The 20,835-nt window shown below is 31.9% G+C and overlaps 1 long non-coding RNA gene across 1 annotated transcript; it reads right to left on the reverse strand.

The window, feature by feature from the left end:
- Nucleotides 1–11,674: 11,674 nt before the first annotated feature.
- LOC145288077 (uncharacterized) lies at nucleotides 11,675–20,372 on the reverse strand. Its single transcript, XR_013869256.1, has 2 exons — nucleotides 20,267–20,372; nucleotides 11,675–11,912 (listed from the first exon to the last, which is right to left on the reverse strand). It is a non-coding gene; the product is annotated as an uncharacterized LOC145288077 (long non-coding RNA).
- Between the last annotated feature and the right edge of the window lie 463 nt (nucleotides 20,373–20,835).

Consider the following 20,835-nt stretch of genomic DNA (forward strand, 5'->3'; position numbering starts at 1 on the left):
TCCCTCTGCCTGTTCTACAAGTACTTTAATGGTTAATGGTCTGACGAACTATAAGCACTTGTATCTCCACGACTTTACTACTCCCGACAAACCCGACAATTAAGTCCCACCCCTTTACAGTCGATATCCCTGGGTGTAAGAACTCCTTTTAATCCAATAGTTTCTAAGAAAGAACTGCAAGACTTTGAAACTTCCTTCCTTTTGATTTTCCAATTCCCCTGCAACTTATGTCTCCGATAATTGCCGCTTACTTCAAAGTGGCACTGTGCTTTGTTTGGGGTGAAAATTGACTAAACAATCTATATTCTAATCGTAAATAATTATGAAAATCCCCCCAAAATGTAAAAAAATATATTATGAAAAAATAAATAAAAACCCTATTGATTTTTTGTTGTTGTTGTTGTTGTTAATTACGTTTAACTTTGGATTTTCACAAAAAATATTATAATTGCAACGCAGGAATTGTACAAATGTAAACTTGTTATTCCGTGGGTTTATTGAGATGACAAATATAGAACGTATCCACACAGAAGTTTGCGAAAGACACTTTAATATAAATTTTATTTTTTAATAAATTTCCATATAAGATCTACCAGAAACATACAGGAACAGTTGAAGTCATGTTACTACGCAAAAATTGATTTGAAAGGTGAAACACTCAATTGCTCTCTCTCTCTTTCCCTTTCTCTCTCTCTCTCTCTCTCTCTTGCACTCTTTTTTTACATGGTAGTTACAAGTTACCAAGGCCCTGAAGCCACTTGTGTATAAGGGTTATTACGTGTACAGTAATCAATAGTATAATATCGTAGTAATCGTTATTAAATAAGATTTGATAAAGCGTCTTAGGGATGGTTCATCAGAAAGTTGTTTATGTTGGACTTGAACACATCGAAGTTGTAGTCATGAGGGTAACAGGCAAACGGAACAGAGTTCCACAAGCGTGAATTTCTAAGAAAGAAGCTTTTTTCATGGAATCTTCGTTTTGATTTAGGTACAGACAAAGAATGGGGAAAATTATTGGCAGTGGTTTTAACTAGACGGGTTATTTTCGTGATAGATTGGCGAGGGGGATCAGATATTTAAGCTCAGATGAGCATTTGCTATGGAAAGACAGGCTCGCAATGTATCTTCTGAGGGAAAGAGGTTGCAGGAAAGAGAAAAGGGCACCCCTACTAAGCTACGAAGTCTATTTTGTACGATGTCAAGGTAGGAGAGGCTGTTTTTAGCAGTTCCTGTCCAGATGTGGCAGCAGGATTCCCTCTTTGGACGTACTTGGCTTTTATGTAGATAGAGAATTGCCTCAGCAGTGAGAATGTTTACAAAATAGTAAGTCTGGCTATTAGAAATTAAGTGGATGACTTACTCTCTAGGTTATACATAACCTAGTGAGAGCGGGTCACCAAGTAACTTTATTAATTAGTAAAACAACGCTAAGCAGATAGGATCTTCTATACATGCTTGATCTTCACACCACATATACTATAATCTGAAAGAGAAACACCATGTGAAATATGCATTAGAAACGTATAACCGACTGACAATTTAGGTGAAACAATCATCAGGTGAGCTTTGCCGTTTTTATATTGTTTTTCTTTTTTATTAATATCAATTATTGCATTTGCGATGAATTCTAATATATTCTAAAAATTATTGCATCCATTTTTATCGCATAACATTAAGTTAACAATTTCATTTCATATGAATAATACATTTTCTTGAATTGCTTTTATTGATTTTGTTTTTTATCGAAGAATATTCTAGACCTGTCTGTTTGTTTATCAAACTGTACATACTTTAAAATCGTCACGAGACAATCTATGCTCATGGTAAGTTTGAAAATTCACGCCTAGAAAGGAAAAAATGGTAAATTGTTAATATAAAAATAGATACACTTGTCGGTTTTGTACATAGGTGAGTATAAAATACCCGTGATTTTTCTATAAGTTGATTTCTACTTGACTATAAAAAGTTGAGCATATGTGTACAATATCAAAAAAAAAAAGAGTGAAACCAAAGGAATGTGCACTAGTTCTCTTGCTGAACTCGATAAAAATGTAGACGTATTAAGTGCGTTATATAGCTACGCCCTTCGATAATTGTGTGAACATTTGCAGTGCTGAATGATTAGTGAGTTGCAAAGTTGTAATGTAAAAGATTGACGAGCTTATGGTGGCACAAATACTACGATGAAAAAAGTTACATGAAGCATGCGCTATTTATTTTAATTACTCTTTTCCTGGGATTTTAACAGTTGTTTTCCTCTTCAGCACTATCGAAAAACTATAAAAGTGGTGGTTTTAAACGATTTTATTGTGGATGGAAACGTACTGCACTTTACCAATATTTCAATAATAGTCATTTGTTTTTCTAGTTTTGTATATGAATTACAAAATATCTGATATTTTTACAAGACCTCTGCCGTTGATGTAGGGGAGACTAAATCTTGCTGCTATGATTTCAAACATTTTGAAATAATATCAAGGGGAGACTTGATTCCAAATCATTCACACATGTAATCACTCCTCATTGGGCTGTATAAATAAAGTGTTTTTTATAATATATACAGATTTTGTAATACTAGAGATAGTCCTAATCGTACCGTAATTCAACCGAGCGGCAGTATGATACAGGAAAATATTTGGAATCAGGTCTCGACTTGCTGTTAGTTCAAGTCATTTGAAACCATAGCAGTAAGTTTTAGCCTCCACTCCATCAAGGCTAGAGGCTTTGCGGAAGTTTTAGGGAAATATATAAAAGTGAAAATATATATGTGTATGTGTGTGTGTCTTTCTGTACACTTCCCCAACAAATAACTCTCTCAAGTTTGCGTCTGCAGAAATAAAATAAATTTAAGGATCTTAAAATTCGTTATAGAAAAATCTGCAAAATATTTTGGCGCAGTCGAATGAGTATTTAAAAAGTTTAGTTGTAACTCTGATCGTCCAAACGATTTGGACATCAATACTTATTGTCGGCGTACGAAAAGAAAGTACGAATTGCTGCCTGACTATCGGAACGGGAGCATATTATACCAGGGATGTAAAAAAAAAAGGAATGTTGTTCGTCATTAGATTCAGATTCCCGAGCTTAAAGAAATATTCACCAGTTCGATAAGACACCTGAAGAAAATCGGAGTGCTATCGACCGAAACGTTATGAAAATTACATGTAGGATGAGAACTGAAATCTGAAGACACCAAATGATACAAGAATATACGAGGATTTACTTTTGGAACAGCCGCCTTATGGTGTATGTGGCCGGGGCGCTAATACAATCACCGTTCATCGCTGGGTAAAGTACATTAAAAAGAGTGGTGCGATGTAGGAAAATAGATTCTGAAACATAAAATGTTTTCGTAGCTATTTAAGTTTAAACAAGGTTTTTAGCTTGAACTACTTTCGTGTATATTTGTATCAATAAATTTAAACACGTGGACACATATGTGTCGGAATATATAACTGCATGAGTAAGGGTATGTGAATCAGAGATGGGGCTTTAAGTAACACTCCCTTTTAAAGTATATCGACTACTTCTTTCTGTTAAGGTTTTAGGATGGCAATTTATATTTTGCATGATATTTGTTTCATTGCTTGAAACAATCCACATTCGTAGCAACAACAATTCTTTAAAACGAGTTTGCATGTATAATATAGACATATTTTTATATGTGTATATGTACATGTGTATTTATATAAATGTTAAAGAGAAAGCTAAGTAGAGTCGACTAGGTTTTAGTAAAATAATCGATGTGCTATTTAGTATTGAATATATGATTTCATTATATTTGCATGAGTATAGACTCATCAATAATGCATTGCCTGTCTAGGCATTCGATAACATATATAAATATATAAAAAGATTAGAAAGGGAAGTTTGTGAGAAAAATGAAATATGCAATAGAAAGAATATCAAATTGGAATAGAATCGCAGACTTGCTGAACGTCGATGATTGGAATAATGTGTCGAGTATTTGGGATACCGGATGTCCGCATCGCGATGCATGCTGTGATAGATTGGATGCTGGGGAGTTATGTATTGGAATCTCGGCGAGCTTTAACGGTTGCAGACAGTAAAAGAAAACACTAAAACTGCAAATTACAACACGCATTCAAAGACATGCAAACATTAGAAATAAAGTAAACATGTATTAGAATTGATCCAATTTTTTTATCGAGAAGGTAATTTAAATGTATGTATTTATTCGATATGTTTCTGATTTCTTTTCTTGTATATAATGATAATTTACATATAACGCAATTGCATAATGCTATGAATGTTTTTCTTTTAATTTACAATAGACCGTTTACATAAACAATGGCTTATGCATGCGCGGGTGAGTTGAAAGTTTAAAAAAGGGCTTTGCTATGGATAGGGCTTAGGGAATATTTTATGATTGCCAATAAAACATTACAATATTTGTAAAAAAAACAAAGGTCATATATATGAGGAATAAAACTTTAAACATGCACTTAAATAAATATCCGCAACGATCGCACAATGAAAACAGTCCCAACACAATAGGCGGTCACAAATTAGATTATTCAACCTGCCGAACGATATTTGTGCGCATCGAAAAACCTAAACCTTCTTTCTTTTGATGTTTTCAGGCTTTTCCTTTCAAAAGAATAGTCAAGATAATTTTATCAAGAAACTGATTTATTTATTTGATTTTCTTCACGAGAACGAATTTCAAAAAGAGCAGTAATATAAATATGGCACCTTTTTAAGTTCTTTACTCACAAGAGGTGTTCCATTTTCTGGGAGAGTAGAACCTTGCCTATCAAGAAGTCCGCTCACATTCTATACTGCCATGTTTATCGAAACTCGTTCGTTTAAAAACTTTATTAAACTGAGAACAGTTATCAATTGAAGGTGGCTAATCCGATCAGATTGATCAGACAATAACCATTTCTAGACACTTCCCATGAAGTTGGTTTGCAGTGGTATCCCTACAACAGTTGTTCTTCAGCAAAAAAGCTACACTTAAGCTGCACCCTGTTCAATGATACTTACAGCAATGTTAATATACATTAAGTTCAAATCGGTAACTATATACCTCTAACGTGGCATGGCTGTACACCTCACCACTATTGTAGACGGATATAAAAAAAAACAAAGAAAGATTAACGGTCTACCTTGCATAGTTCATGGCATCCTTCTACAAGGTGTAGAATATGTTAACCGCCCTCAGATGTTCTAGAAGGAAACAATACAACGGTGAATATAAATACCAGGTTACCATCTGTCAGGAGATAGTAATCAATCGGTAATGGAATATGCGTTTTAGTCTTGCAAGAATACACTTAAAGTGTTAGTGATATGATATCCGCAACTGTTTAAATTAATTTGTCTTGCTCCTGCACATCACATGTTCGCCGCTGAACTTCAATAGTCAGATTTGTAGTACAAGTTAAGAAGAGACCCTTAAAAAATTCGAAGCCGATTAAGATATATATATATATATATATATATATATATGTGTGTGTGTGTGTGTGTGTGTGTGTGTGTGTGTGTGTATTTGCTCTGCACTAGTATTGGGCACTTACTTCAGGTTTTTACTTCTTACCATTTATGAGATATATATATATATATATATATATATATATATATATATATATATACATATATATATATACATATATATACAATTGAAATCCTCACAGAAGATTTCTTTATAGTAGTGAAGTGAATATTTTTATGGTATACCTCCTAATATTTGTTGGTGTAGATTACCGCAGTTTTTTTTATTTTTTACACCAGAGTTTTTCTTTCTCCCAGATACATGTCTTAAGGAAGACTAGGGGTTTATCTCCACCAGGGAATTACTTCGTCCCAAGGTGCCAAACTGGAAATTTCTACGACGACCGCGCGGTATTCACCGCGCCTATCCTTCTCAAATGGTCACTCATTTGGTACTGGCCAGGCTTATTGTTGCTTAACTTCGGCGATCAGGCGAGTACCGCATTATCATTATGATTGTGTTTTATATATAGCAAGGTGGCACGCATATAAACTGATTAGAAGTAAACTAAGATGAATGTATAAAATGTATAATGATCTTTACTACTTTTGCCCCTATAAGCTATATATATATATATATATATATATATATATATATATATATATATATATATATATTTACACAGTGATCACCACTTGTCAAGGCACGGAAGCCATTCAGGGATAAGGGTTATAGCAAGTACATTACGTTAGTGTGGAGATTTGATGAAGTGTATACTTAAGGGGGCGGTCCATTAGGAATTTGTTAACGTTGGACTTGAACACATCCAAGTTGTAGTCCGGTGGGAAGCAGGCAGACGAAACATTATATATATATATATATATATATATATATATATATATATATATATATATATATATATATATAGTTTCATTAGACAAATAAAATTTGTTTAAGATTAAGATTACGATTTTTTCTATTTAAATCACCTTTGTTAGTATAGAAACAGTTTTTGATTCTTTTCTCATTGCATGTTAGCAGGAAGATGAGAAACGTTTGTTGTTTAATTTATTTGATATATACATTAACGGCTTTTATCCACGTTATTTTAAGTTTCACAATTTTCTATATTATTAGTTTTATTGTTACGAGTATTACGTCTACCTTTTTTATATTAGTTATATTATTTTATATTAGTTTTATATTTATTATATGTACATTTTCTGTTGTATTTTTATCCTTTCTCCTGTTTCTCTTTCTATTAGTTAAACATAATTGTAATTAGCCCCATTGCTCTTCCACATTTTCTTGTTATCATATGTTACACGGCGCTATTTTCTAGATCTTTTATATCATACGTTGTGCCGGCTTGATAACTGTTTTGCTTGTAACCCCTGTAAAGGTTCATTAACACTTAACATTTATGTTAACAATTTCGTCTGAAGTAGTCGCCAATAACTTTACCTGGCCCCTGAAACATGCTAGCTGTAACGATAAATTAATCTAATATATAAATCTCACTATGTCTGTATGTGTGTGTCTATCACCGTTGTTAAATTGTATCTCCTCCTTGACGGATGGTCGTTTTACGGTTTGCGGAAGTTCAAAAGATTGCATATATGGTGCAGAATTGTATTAGGGATGTTTTATTGATTAAAACAATTGTTAAGGGATTCCAAAAAGGGGTTCGAAGTTGAAAGAAATGACAACGAGCTAGCGACAATTGCGTAGTTTGTGCATGCGCACGATATGTAACAGAGGTGTATTTATTTATTAACTTTACCAGAGTAGTAAGGCAGTTGTTTCTTTTTGTGTGCAACGTGTAGCGTTATCGATTACTAACACGAATGTTTCGGGTTCGAACTTAACCATTTGTTTCTTTTTTTTTTGTTACATTTCGATATTTTGGTCTTTCAAATGTTACGTAATAAAAGAACATTTTATATAAAAAAAAATACGGAAAAATGTTTTTGCTGTACATAACGAAAATGTCATATTCCAAACATATAGGATATATTATAATTCATTCCTAAACTATTTAACCGATCATTATGAATTTTATTTATGTGTATATATTTATATATTTCGATGTGTCTGATTGATTCCTAAACTAATGACCCGACCAATATTAATTATGTGTATATTATTATATCTTTTTGTGTCTTGGATCAACTCCAAAACTAATTAACTGATCATTATGAATCATTTGTAATGTATATATTTGTATATGTCTATAGATGTCATATTCTAAAAATCACATACAGCGTTCACTTACTTTGTTAATGTGTTTATGTGTACAAGGAATTCTATCCAACTAATAAGGAATTATGAAAAACTTATGTAAAATCATCGAGTAGTTTCATCTTTATATTAGAAATAAGATACTTGCACAGTATCCTACCTAAGAAATAAGTATACTTCGCACATGAAAACAAAGAATATCTTACCTCTGACGTACACACGTTTTTAAAACTGTAAATCCCGTAAATATTCGAGTAGTACAACTTACATCTACAAAAGAATGTGCTTCTTCACTATAGCACCCAGATAAAAAGAAAATATTCTTACCCCTGATGTACAAAACATTTAGCACAGTAGAAAATGTCATAAAAAGTATTGAGTTCTTTCATTTATAAATTAGAAAAAGGTATTCGTACAGTATCTTTCCCAAGAAGTAAGGTACTTGTACAGTGTCCTAGCCAAGAAATAAGGTACTTGTGCAGTATAGTACCTATGTGAAAAACAAATGAAATTTTACTTGTGAGGCACATAAAAGTAATCAAAACCGAAAATCATGTAATATATTTGAGTAGTATGACATTTATATGAGAAATAAGGTGTTTCTTTACTATAGCACTCTAATAAAAAACAAAATCACTCTTACATGTGACACATGGAAAAGTTTGCACAACAGAAAATGATGTAAAATTATCGAGTAGTTTCATCTATATCTTAGAAATGACATACTTGTACATTATCCTACCCAAGAAAAAAGTACTTCTGCAGTATAGTGTTCATATGAAAAAACAAAGAAAATCCTACCTGTGACGTGCGTAGAAGTTATTAAAACCAAAAATCATATAACATATTCAGGTAGTATGACTTTAAATGAGAAATGAGGTTCTTCTACACTATAGCACTCTGATGTAAAAAAACAAAAGTTATTACCTGTGAAATACAGAAAAGTTTGCACAAAAGACAATTATGTAAATTATTTTTAATATGTATTGTACATTACCCGCCCTAGGCAAGGAATTATTTTCCATATACGTGCTGTAAATTTCGAGGTCAAGGGAACGTATAATAATCTCATACATATAACACCCGTCCAAGGACAGGTAAAATATTCTTTTGTTCAAGCTAGTAAATGATACTTATACATCAAAACTCTATCCTAAGAATAACATTTATGTTCAAAATATTTCTTATACGGTCCGGAGTAGTGCCGGATGGACTTGCTAATATTATATAAAAAATAAATGCATATTTTTACTTGCATCTATATTAAAAAAAATCATTTGCTGATTATCATCTAAAAATAATAAACTTGAAAATATATATAATGATTTGTAATTTAACGTTTGGTGTCTGATCAGATTGAAAGTAGGTCACCGGCGGAGATCATATTTTGACGGAAAATATAACTTCGTTTTCCTCGCCACATGCAGTTGGTGGTTTACTAAAAGTACAAACACACATTCATATATGTGTATATATATACACAAATATATATTCATGTATCTGAATATGTAGATATATATGTATACATATATATTTATATTTACACGTATATCCGTATATATGCATATATATATATATATATATATATATATATATATATATATAACCGTTTACATACACACACACATATATATATCCGTTATGCCTCTGTGTGTATAAATATATATATATATATATATATATATATATATATATATATCCTTATATATACACATATACATGCATATATTGGTAAATACACACATGAATATATCCGTATATATATATATATATATATATATATATATATATATATATATATATACATACATATATGAGTAAACAGTTAATAAAATATGTTAAAAAACACTTTGAAATGAGTTAAAAACATATTTAATCTGAAATGGAAACACTAGATAAATTGATAGTCCTTAATCCGCGAAGTTTCGACGAAATACTATCCTTCTCATCAGAGGGTAGGAATTAGCAAAATGCGGGATCGGATTTTGCATTCAGAAGTATTTGATGAAACAACAAGTAAGTCAAAGATCTTACTTGAAAACAAAATAAGTTAAGCAAAGGGAATATGGTAAGGAAAAGGGTGATTACACATGAATTGATAGTCTGGTGGAAGATAAAAAATCCAATGACGGTAAAATCCGAATGCAAAACTTCAAGAAAGTTAAAAGAATTTCCATTCGTACAAGTAAAATACAAGTATATATATATAAAAAAGCTCCCATCTTTGGTAGAGCACTCTCGTAAATTATCTTACTCGCTACTTAATTTAGCTGAAATAATGCGAAGCTCGCGATTTGTTTACAAACAAACGTTTGAGCCCTCTACGAGTAGCGGACGGATGTTTATTTAAATAATCGTTCGGACAGGTTAATTTCGGCCACCGATTCCGTAGTCAAGGGGTAGGACTGCCGACTGTCATCACGACGGTTCTAGGTTCGATCCTCGGCTTGGTAGAGGTGTTAGTCTAGCGGCACTGATGAGTTGTGAAACAACGAAACAGGTCTGTATGTCGATGACTAAAATATATTTTATATTTTATAAAGCTCCCATCTTTGGTAGAGCACTCTCGTAAATTATCTTACTCGCTACTTAATTTAGCTGAAATAATGCGAAGCTCGCGATTTGTTTACAAACAAACGTTTGAGCCCTCTACGAGTAGCGGACGGATGTTTATTTAAATAATCGTTCGGACAGGTTAATTTCGGCCACCGATTCCGTAGTCAAGGGGTAGGACTGCCGACTGTCATCACGACGGTTCTAGGTTCGATCCTCGGCTTGGGAGAGGTGTTAGTCTAGCGGCACTGATGAGTTGTGAAACAACGAAACAGGTCTGTATGTCGATGACTAAAATATATTTTATAAAGCTCCCATCTTTGGTAGAGCACTCTCGTAAATTATCTTACTCGCTACTTAATTTAGCTGAAATAATGCGAAGCTCGCGATTTGTTTACAAACAAACGTTTGAGCCCTCTACGAGTAGCGGACGGATGTTTATTTAAATAATCGTTCGGACAGGTTAATTTCGGCCACCGATTCCGTAGTCAAGGGGTAGGACTGCCGACTGTCATCACGACGGTTCTAGGTTCGATCCTCGGCTTGGGAGAGGTGTTAGTCTAGCGGCACTGATGAGTTGTGAAACAACGAAACAGGTCTGTATGTCGATGACTAAAATATATTTTATATATATATATATATATATATATATATATATTATACGTCTATGTATATAAACTGCCTTTTCTGCTTGAGACTTTAATCGACCCAGAACTTATTTTAACGGGTAAATATACTGTTTGTCTTTCCGAACAACTTACTTATATTAGATATATTTCTGTGATTAATTTATCTTTTTATATTGAGTTTTCAATATTCAAACATTATATGTTTTTGTGAAATTAAAAAAAAATGTTTTTCGCTTAATTTGCTAAGTAACCTCTCGTTGCGTTATTTTCAGTTTTATTTGATGGGTGATGTAATAAAATCATTAGCAATCTATTGAACTCTTCATTGGCATGTACACATATAATGAAATCTTCCTTAGCTTGTTTTGTAATATGAATCGCCCGTATGTCTTTATTTCCAATTGCCGTCAGACAAACTTAATAATAAGCGTCCAAATGTTGTCGATAATAAAGCATGTAAATTAATCCAACTTGAACTTGGTGTTTTACTACGAATTGCGAATGAAATAAAACTTCAGATGTAAATACTGATTATTTATTTTGATTCTTTCATTGAGCTCTTGCTTAATAACTAGTATAGATTTTGAGTGATTACTTACCACTTAATTTTAAAATACTTCGTACACTTAACCAAAATCAATTTATATTCTATGTACATCAGCTTTTGAATTGATTTCTGCATCCTCGAATGCATCCATTATTCTACAATAAAAGTATACATTCAATAAACCAACATTGGTATTAATAACATTTAAAAAATTAAAAAAAATAAACAACAAAAAAGCAGAGAGATATTTTAAACAAATTTATTAATGATTTTGTCTTAAATATATTACTCCCCCACCCATTCAAAATCAAAAGAAAGTATAGTTCTAAGTTGTTTTGCAATCAAGAAAAAATAAAACATTTTTTCATCAACCCATTTAATCCGGCTCCGCATCAAGATTAGTTCGCTTCTTCTTTAACCTAGTTTCCAGATGTACACGAAATTGTAATCAGGTTTGCTCTGCTTCACAGAATCCTATTAACTAAAAAAGAAAAGCATACATTGTAAGCATTAAACATTTATGAATATCAAACTTTTCACCTAACGAATTGTCCAAACATCTTAAATGTTATCGCTTATTCATTACAATTATTTACTTGCAGTAACAATAGGTATGGCATATAAGATATAAGCTTTCCTGTGTTTCACTGATACAGGTTTCAGATAAATATTAAGATTAAAAAACACTGCGTCATTACGAAGCCAGACGAAGGAAATATATGTTAAACAAACAATCAAGTAATGATGCTAGAACTGATTATCTTTATGAAGCAGTGCTCTTTGCCATTAAAGCAAAGCAATTGGATAAGCTAATAGGGCATTAATGAGCTGTTTAATGTGTATTATAAAAAAAGAAAGTTATATGTCAGTCTGTATATCTGATGTATGTTTTTGGCTAAAAAATAATTTACATTACGTGGATTATTCGGACTACATCTTGAGTATTATTCCTATAGCTTTTTGGCCAGTGTACAACCCGGTCTTACCAATGTCGTCTTGTCGATATCAGAACTCTTCGTGCCGAAATCGGGATTTATAACAAAATTTCAAAATTACCTTTCTCTTTAATCCACATTGGAAGCATGCTCTCGTTTAGTCAGCAAGTCCGAGTATAAGTTTGAAGTAATCCGCCAGTTTATTTTTCGTATTGCCTTCTTTACCGATTAAATCCCAAGAGGATGTCACTTAGAATGGAATTTTAACTAGTACATTATCATTTGTGCCAGGGTTCTTGCGAAGCTCAGAGGTTACCTCGGCTGGAACCTTGTGGGAATAACATAAATGATGAGAATACTTGGCCGAAGAACTCGGAAATATGATGTAAATGATTTGCAAAATTCTTCTCAGACAATCAGATTCTTATATTCATCGACAGGATATCTTCGGCGAGAAAAGAAAATCGTTTGTTTCGATTATAATTAGATGGTATAAAATTATATGAATTCTAATATCGAGAACACTTTATAAAATTCAATTATCCCTGGAACACACAATTTTATGGATTGATTATGTGCATGTTATAATATGATCATGTGTTTACGCACAGTAATTCCGATGGACACATATGCATACTGGCGATTAATGAAATAGAAGCCGATAAAGAAAGCAAAATGCGTAAATATGTTGTTAGTTTGTCACCTGATGCAGGAAAACTTATCGACGATAAAGAGATTCTGTAAAAATACAGGACACTTGCATTTTTAGAAAAAAAAAAAGCAGTTTACCACGTCCGTTTGTTTTTGAGACATAGTTGACAACGACGCGGATAAACCATATTGGCGAAAGTAGATAAAAACGTGTGGATCATGGGAGGAGGAGGAGGAGGAGCTAGTGTGGAAATCGAAAATGGGACACTGTGCGACTGAAAACGTGTCAGTAAACTACGACAGAGGACGCACTTCTCACGGCCATCCATAAAATATGTAACACCTGACTGTAGATGGATCATGCACTTCCAGCAGATGTAGTATACACTTTTCATGATTGTTTTCTTATTAGAATTTCACACGGGCCACTATCATTAACTGTTAATTCATAAAAAATGTGGTGTTACTTGGAACTTAAGTAGTACACATTACTTAAATAATTGTTTTAGTATCATTGTGCGTTATCGCAACAGTAAGGTACCATTTGTTTACTTTCTCTCAAATAAAAGTGATAAAGACTTTCCCAAAAGTAAATAAACCTCGCGCAACCCTTATTATAAGTCACAACAGTTATGTCTATCTTCGTTGTCTTATACACTTGACGATTAAAGGATATTGTTTGAAACAGCTGAAGATATTGCAGCCAGTACATGCGTGCACATGGCTTTATGAGAGATATCAGATAATTTGATTTTAATGGGAATAATGTGAAAGATTTTGTTTAATTTATCCTTTGATATAATTTTATTTTTCTAAAGTTCTATTTGTAATTATCAATTTCTAGATATGATTAATGTGTTGTTCGATTTAAATTTGTCTCTATAGTCAGAGTTATCTGACAATGTCATTTGCTTTCTAATCCCGAGGGATTGTCTCAATATTTAATTGTTTCCAATCCTTTTTATTTAATTATTATTTCTCCGATTTAATGTTACTTGTATTCTTACTAGAATCATCAGCCGATCAATTATTAATATTCAGTCACTTCCAAGACACAAATTCTCTCTTTCCACCAACACATACATACACACGTACATATGTGTGTATGTATATATATATATATATATATATATATATTCTAACATATATAGTGTAATTAAAAAATATATATGTGCAGCAGTTGACCTACACGAGGGTTTTATGCGTTTCATCGCCGTAAGGAATCTTCAAACTTCAATACACAGACTTGTTTTTAAACGTGATGTTTTTTCTAGATAGCCAACAAATAAGATTAAATATTATTTTCGTTGGTGACGTTAAGTTTAATAACAGAATGCAAAACTTTCTCAGAGAAAGGAAAGGTTGAGGTCGATTTTCGATTAATTTGTTCAGTTTTTGAAGGAATTACACATCGTTTTTGTTTTCTGAATGTGTAGAACAAAAAGTGTGAAATTACCTACTCAAAACATGGGCAGGAATAAACCAGAACACGATTAGTTATCTAGATAAACTAAGAACTACGTTTATAGATAAACACTCCGATTAATAAATTAGAAAAATTCGTGCTTGACGAATACTCACAATAAGGAAACGAATAATTCTGAAAAGAATACGACAAGAATGGGGAAAAAGCAAGTTAGACGTAAAGCATTTTAAGAGCAACTCCTGTTAGCGAGTTAACTGTATTTCTTGGGTAATAAAAACAAACATGTAAATATACAAGGTTTAAAATATTCAAAATTAAAACAAAAGAATGAAGTCTAATTGATAGTGCTCAATGAAAAAAGAAGGGAATTGTTTTACTGAATTTAAGTAAAAAAGTATTACGATCAGCAACTGTAATAAATTTACTCTTTAAGAAGCTTGATATAGCAGAGTGGACCCGGTAATTGGAATAGGCAAAACATGGAGATCTACTTTTAACTTTCTGAATTTAATATTGAAAAATTTAAATTAAGTTCTAACAAAATAAAAAGAATAATTTCAATTGCATCATTTTTAGTAATCTTATTTGATGTCGAAGTTGCAGGAATCGGCAAAATTGGTCAGGTTTACTTTTACAGAAGCAAAATTGTGCCAAGCTTAGAAAGTCTTTCAAAATAGAAGAAACTCCTTCAAAACACACGCCTTAATTGTTTTGTTTGTTTTGATAATTTTGAGAATTAATTATCAACTTCTATGTTGATTAAGCATTCCTTTTGTAAAATAACATGCCAAATCAGGTGATATTCTTGCATAAATTGCAAAATATTTTCATAAGGGGCTAAGGCTCACATGGTAAAGTATGCACTCTTTGAAGTCCTTTGGTTATGGACTATCTGATGCATCAAATAGGTTTATGTGAAATGAGTTTCTTTAAAATATTCTATTGATAAACGAAAGAAGTTTAGACATATTTAAACATTTCCTCAATTTATTTGGCAATTATATCTCTTCAAATACAAGTCATTTATTGCAAATTGATGTTGAAAGCATACTATGTTTAGTTTACTGGTTACTGTTCATAAACTGTAGCATACTCATTGTTACAAAAATTGTACATTGGGAAGTTCCCGGTTTCTTATGAATTTTCGTGTTTTGTTTAAATTGTCCTTTACATCATTTAAAATTTCTTCAATGGTTTTGTCGCAGTAATTGTTTTATGACATCAATATGTACATTTCAAATATATTTACATAAAAAGGAAGAATCAGCAAAGTGTCAATTACGAATGAACAAATCTTCCAAGCAACCAATGATTATAGGTCGCAGTTTGCACTAACCAAATCCCCTGGTTATGATGCTTGCATCAGTAAATGCGGAAAAAGAATTTAATTTAATCCGAAATTCTGTTGACTTGTTGGAATTCTTAAATCATCATGGATGCAATTCACTTGCTAAAGGGAATTCAGATGTACTCAAAGTTGCTGCAACAGAAGTAAAGTTGATGCTAGTGTAATTATTGTTGTTGTTGTTGTTGTTGTTGTTGAATCTGAAGATGTTATACCAATAAAGAAAAAAAAGAACGCGTTGTCATGATCTTTGTGCGGACGTTGGCAATAGAGCATATAATGTAAAGTTAAGAATTCATGATACCATGAAATATAACCCTTTAAATATTTCATGGTGTCATGAATTCATAACTTTACATTATATTCCTTATTGACAATGTCTTCACAAATCTCCTGAAAATAGCATGTGTCATGACTAGCTGGTGCAGATTGTATTCTTTCTATTTGCAAGAAGTCGAAGTGGACAAATCCAGAATTTATTTCTGAGGGATTCCCAATTAATAGATGTAGAGAAGATACTCTGAAGGTGTGAAAAAAGCTTGTTAATGAGGATGGTGTGGTTCCTAATAAAAGTGGCGATTTTAGACCAGGCAAGGTGTTATAGGTAAACCAATTGCTGACATTTTATGTTTCTCTTGTTCGAAATATTTTACTCGGGTTATATGTTGGAATATATATATATATATATATATATATATGTGTGTGTGTGTGTGTGTGTGTGTCTCTCTCTCTCTCTCTCTCTCTCTATTACGTATTCGCATTATTAGACTTACGACAGACCCATGAATAACTACCGATGGATCATGTTTCATTAAGATATGCCCAAATATCAAATTTGCACTTTTAGGAGCACACACCTGAATTTAAGTTATTGGGCCTTAATCACCCTAAATTATGGATTTTATTTTTTTATTATTCGACTCATCGTTGTACCTAAAAAACCCGGCAACCACTTCCTGTAGACTTGCCATTCTCTATTCCCACAAATCGGCGATTTGAGCCTACGTCAGTAGAAGTCTTTAAACTAGATTCTTTATATTTGAGGATATATTTCTGTAATTTTTACACAATCTAAAGAAAATATTAGATGTATTTCAAAGATCATGCAAACTTCATATTTAAAAAAATATACTGTATTTTCACTGTTGCGCATATCTGTGCTCTTCCCCAAAAAATATTCATGGCGGTTGCAGAATCATTACACTACGATTAAACTTTCTTATTTCGTTCCGCGAGCTGGCAGACCTGAGTCCCTCGACCTCAACACCCTGATAGAATTGAACACCAGCAACGGAATTAGGGAGTAAAATTGCTATCCGGAACGTTTGCAATCATTCATGAATAATGTTTTTGAAAGGTCACAATATGTGAAACTGAAAATATGCAGATGTAAAAAGATTTTATTTTAAATAAAGATTTTTTTAATTTTCATTTAAGGAAAATTATTTTCTGGTGTCTTAGCCTTTTTTGTGTAAAAATTACAGATACATATCATCAAAAATAAAGAATCTATTTACGCTCAAAACCATTTACTTCAATTTGGTGACCCTCCCCCCAGTTTTAATCCAGATCCTTTGTACGATACTAAAATATGTATTAATACAGAAAGAAGAAACTGAATATCTGCAGATCGTTTTCGTAAGATTCGTAGGAAAGAACAGTAGAAACAAGCAATATATGTATCCGCTAAAACATACTGTTTTACTCATATACAACATATATTTAAGCGCTCGTGTGTATATATAAATATATAAGTGTATACGCACGAAGGTAAGGGTTATGTTATATATGAATAAATTACTAGGTACAAAAGAATACATATAATTCCTCCTATATATTTCTCTCCAACCAAAGCAATAATGCTGTATAAGTAAACAAATACATTTCTGAGCAGGTACAAAAATATATTGCCCCGAAATTACAAGTAATATTACTAGTGCATTGAATGTAACTGATTAATAATAACTTCTTTTCTAAATGAACCAGGATCAGCCATTTTTCTATTATTGACTTTGCTTTCTTAACAAACAAAAATGAGATGTACACATGTCCGTGTGTGTGTTATTGATAATTTTAATTAGGTAGACTCAGTAAACAATCAATACCACTTTACTTAAATAATCAGTGCAGTGTCGAATAAGTCATATTGATCTAATTATAAAAATCAATAAAAGAAAATCATTTTAACATCGATTTTCCCCGTGATATATATACAAGAATATCAACAGATGTAAGACCTGACATCGAGTAATCAATTTCAAATTCAATACAATCGGTTGGACCTTCTATTGGAGGAAGCTATAATGGTAGCTGTATGCAGGTGTGGAAAATATATAGGACATACTATGTAGAAATCCATGGCATATAGCGTTTGTAGATAGGAATATATTTATTGGCATAATACTAGCCATGAATTAAATAGAAACTTTTTACACTAAACTGTTCTGATAGGGATTATACACGAATGAATTGCTGCTAAACCAGCTGATGAGCTATAAAACAAAAACTAATTTTTCTTTAATAATAATAATAAATGGAGAAGCAGCTTCTTAATAATAAATGAGAAGTCGTCATGAATTAAGATATATACTTTCTAAGCGTAGTTTACGGCCGGACAACATCCGGCGGCATAGTAGTATGACTTTGTCTGTTTTTTGAGAAAAATCTTTTTTTCAAATCCTACGTTATTTTGATCACCAGCAATGATCTGTAGACACTTTTTCGTGCGCATTATCCATCCATCCAAACAAATCTTTTACTCGTTATAAACAATAACCAGTATATGGATACTTATTTCTGTTAATGTCAGTGTTATTTGACCAATAGTTTTGCCGTTATATACACAGACATATATACATCTACTGTTTATATATATATATATATATATATATATATATATATATATATATATATATAACAATCGGTGGATGGGTGTATACATTTGCCGAACCAGGCACAGAATCGAAGATATAAATTTGTATAAAATATTAGTAAACTATTTCTTCCTATAGATGTTTAATTTATTTTTATGCTTCTAAAATCTAATTGTCTCTAAAAAATAGCTTTTTTCCCCTGAGAAAGAAAAATATTATATGGAGTATAAGATGGTAGTACTCGAGTTGTTCACTTTACATACGCAATTAAACGGGTTTAGTACTTCGTATTTCTAATTGCAACGAGCAATCAAAATATTTAAACTTACTTTAATGACTAATATAAAAGTGATCAAAACGCCTGCCTAGTTACCCTAGAAAATCGTTTAATAGACTATTGAGGATGAGCACAGGGATTTCGACATCGTGCATATAATTCACAGAAGCATTAAACACAGTTAATTTCAATTAATCTAAAGAAAACATACCATTGCATGTATAACTATTTGGTCGGCCATCTGGATCACGGTATCTAAAAGGACGATTAAGTAAATATTCTTCAAAAGCAAGACGCGAGGAAAACATGAAGGTTTACATATTTTTAGTTAATTACTTAGCTTAGAAAAACTATCACAATTGCATAACCACTGAACATTTTTATTGTCTACATAACGGAGAGATAGGCGCTTCAAACTTTTCTACCACAAGGACTTTCCGGTAAATATTTAAATGAAGAACACAGTGAACAATAAACTGACCCTATGTTATTACTTGTATTGTTTGAAATTAACGAAACGACTGTTTACATCCAGCGTTGATGAAACGTCCGACCTTATTCAGATGTATGTTGTCGAACCTGGGATTTTTGTTGCCAAACTCGACAATCTGCACAGAATTTAGAAAACATATTTAATAATTAAAATATCCTATCTTTCCTGTTATAATTGGGAGGAACTCCTAAATAATAAAAGATTTGTATATTGAATGTCGCCAGAACTGATAGTTGAATCTCCGATTTCTAGAAGTGTGGGACATATAACTAAATTCTAGCGCGTACGTTATCCACTACGTCACGACTAAAGAAATAATAGTAAATAAATCTGGCGTAAGAGAATAAGCTGCAAGTAACCATTTTAGCTGGAATTTTCAAGGATTTCTTCAAATTATGATGTCAATGGATGACATGTAAATGCATATATTTGGTTAGTATTGGAAACTTGAAATTCAAATAAATACAATCTTGTACATTATTATGTGAGGTGTTTAAATAGTTTATTTTTTATTGAACAATCCTTAAAAATAAAACAAAGGCATGTCATATATACAATATATTTACTCCTTGATGCTAGTGAAGTATATCATGGCCGAAACATAGCATAGAGATATGTTTCTTCTGAATCTTACTGAAAATTAAATATTTTTTTTTATGGATGATTTTAAATTAAATATTTTTTATGGATGATTTTGAAGAAAATATTAATTCGTAATCTGTATTTAATATTAGAGAATATTCTTTTTTACCTGCAACAAAACAAGATTAAACTCAAACAATGTACGGAATAATATGTAGGAAATATACTTTACCAAAAAACATGATGTCCTTACCTTTCTTGTGATGACTTTTCTTTTCAAGTGGAAAATTCTTGCGCACATATATATATATATATATATATATATATATAGAGAGAGAGAGAGAGAGAGAGAGAGAGAGAGAAAGAGAAAGAGAGGGGGAAGAGAGTCGTTCCAAATAATTTAACTGAAAAATGAAGGCGATAAATGCGACAGAGTTACAATTTCAACGTCCGACCCTTATGTTGAAGAATAGTTCCTCCACAGACACTATCACATTTAAGACACATTTGCCAAAAATTTAATGACGCATCTGATTTTTTGGAGGTAGGTACATAATAGCTGTTGCTTTCTAAGAATGTCATGCTACAATATTTGAAGCAATGATATGAAATATTCAAGTATTGTATACAGAGTTCAGTTACTTTAATTGCAATCTTTATTGTACTGTGATCCAATCCGGTGAAATAAAGAATATTAGGTATTCCATTTTGAACGCCCAATATATATATATATATATATATATATATATATATATATATATATATATATATATATATATATATATCATGTGAGCGATAAAATAATTATTTCCTCAGTCAACC

This window comes from Euprymna scolopes, chromosome 11 (assembly GCF_053919585.1).
Source record: "Euprymna scolopes isolate OS-2025 chromosome 11, ASM5391958v1, whole genome shotgun sequence".
Lineage (NCBI taxonomy): Eukaryota > Metazoa > Mollusca > Cephalopoda > Sepiida > Sepiolidae > Euprymna > Euprymna scolopes.